We start from the raw sequence: 1,587 nt of genomic DNA, 5'->3' as shown, positions 1-1,587 counted from the left end.
TGGAGCTGAACGAGGAGCTCATGGCCCCGTGACCCAGGCACCAAATCCGGACAGTTGAACCAGTCTGTGGGGGTGGGTTCCCCTCCTTCCCTTAAGTATCGGGTGCATTGAGCGAACTCCTGAGCGGGGGTCAGCTTTTCTGCCTTCCGCACCTTCACCCCTGCTAGGGATATGGCTGATGTTTCCTGCAGGGGTCGATAATAGACCCGGTCGCTCCCCATTATGCATCCGAACTCCCCAAGGGATAGCTTAGTTCTCCATTCTTTTATGACTGCTTCTTCTCTCTTTACAGAGAAGTAGCCATCAATATTTCTTTCATCCCCTTCTACCGCCTGGTGGTAAGCGATATGCACCCATAGGTCGTTTGCATTTTCTATGCGGAGGGTCCCGGTGCACCAGGGGCAGCACCCAATCAGGTTCATCTCCATCACCGTGCCCTTAGATCCCATCCTCGTTGCCATGTCTCAGACGGCAAGATTTCAGGCCTGTCTTTGCTGATGACCTGGTGAATGGAGAGGCAGACAAAGCTTAATGGTTGCAAAAACTTTACTTATGCCGCTTGTAGCCGCGACGCAGATGGTCCGGTCGTTTGAACAACTATGTGAGTTGTTCCAGCTGGCAAGGCTCAGGCCAGCTAATCCATCCACAAATTAAGCCGGCGGGGAAAGGGTACGTCGAGGATTGCACTCGGCGAGGGGGAGAAGAATCGATAGGTGATCAGTCTATCGATCAGCTCAGCCGCAAGTCAGATCTCTTTAGAGGCACTCTGCAGCGTGCTCAAAGTTCTCCGACTTGGGCCGAAGTCGCATGAAATTTTAAACGGCTTAGCAAGCCAATTACTAGCTGCCACGTAGGAATAATTTAGAACTGGCCAATAGCGGGACACAAATTTGCATTCAAATGGCGGGAACTCTCTTGCACCGGGGTTTTTCTGTTGCAACAAAAACCCTTTGCTGTGCAAGAGGCTCTCATGTGGCAGGAAAATTCCATTGTGTCAAGGCACCAAAATCACTGTGTTGTGACAGTACTAACATAAGATATGCCATACTGGGTTAGGCCACAGGTCTGTGGACTCATTTGAGGAGCAGCAGGCTTTGGCAACTATACTCTGCTCCATATCCCCAATTGGAACACTCAGTCTTAACCTTTGACCCACACTCATGCCTGTATTTTCTCTTTTGCTGTCCTCCAGAATCAGTTGTTGCACTTCCAGTGACCTCCCTGATTGAGGGAGGCTTATGGGCCTGGGTCCACCACCCTTCACACAACAAATAGGCCTGCATCTCACAGGATTGGATGCCAAGGGAGAGTTTGTTAACAGGGACTACCTAGACTCATCTGTCCCCTGCCCCTCTCCCATTGCAATTTGTAGCATTCCTTGGCCTAAAAAGTCATAATTAGCAGGTGAGTCACATCATTTAAATGTGTCCACAAGTCTGTGATGTGATACAATGTGCACTGCTACACAAGACACTATACTGCACATTAGACTAATCAAATGTGCAGTAAAGTGATACCATCTACACAAGCCTGGGACTTGCTGTGCAGTAAATTAGACTAATGCACAGTTTGCTAGTACCAAAAAAT

This window comes from Alligator sinensis, unplaced genomic scaffold (genome assembly GCF_000455745.1).
Source record: "Alligator sinensis unplaced genomic scaffold, ASM45574v1 scaffold684_1, whole genome shotgun sequence".
Classification (NCBI taxonomy): Eukaryota; Metazoa; Chordata; order Crocodylia; family Alligatoridae; genus Alligator; species Alligator sinensis.
The sequence above is the reverse complement of the archived record's forward strand: the minus strand, read 5'-3'. Positions refer to the sequence as shown.